Raw genomic sequence first — 404 nt, 5'->3', positions numbered from 1 at the left:
TTAAAAATAAGCATCTACGCTCATTTTTTAGTTAAGTTAATCACAATTATTTTTTTCTATTTATTTCTGAATTGTAATAATGCGCAACAGCTGCGAGTACCGGTTGGTGGCACCAACCGGTACCAATGCCTTCCTTTTGTCCCGGTTGGTGCCACCAACCGACACCAAAGGTCCTCGTTTCCCGCCCTTTGCGGTGCCGAAAAGAGGCCTTTGGTCCTGGTTGGTGGCTCCAACCGGGACAAAAGGCGTGCATTGGTACCGGTTTGCCGTACGAACCGGGACCAAAGCCTTTGCTATATAAGTAGCACTGCCACCCCGCCCCGAGTTCGATCTCTCCCGACGCCGCGCGCCGTCCCCTGCCGCCACCTCGCCGTCGCCGCCCCGCCCCGACGCCGTCGCCGCCC

Source organism: Triticum dicoccoides, chromosome 2B, assembly GCF_002162155.2.
Source record: "Triticum dicoccoides isolate Atlit2015 ecotype Zavitan chromosome 2B, WEW_v2.0, whole genome shotgun sequence".
Classification (NCBI taxonomy): Eukaryota; Viridiplantae; Streptophyta; class Magnoliopsida; order Poales; family Poaceae; genus Triticum; species Triticum dicoccoides.
The sequence above is the reverse complement of the archived record's forward strand: the minus strand, read 5'-3'. Positions refer to the sequence as shown.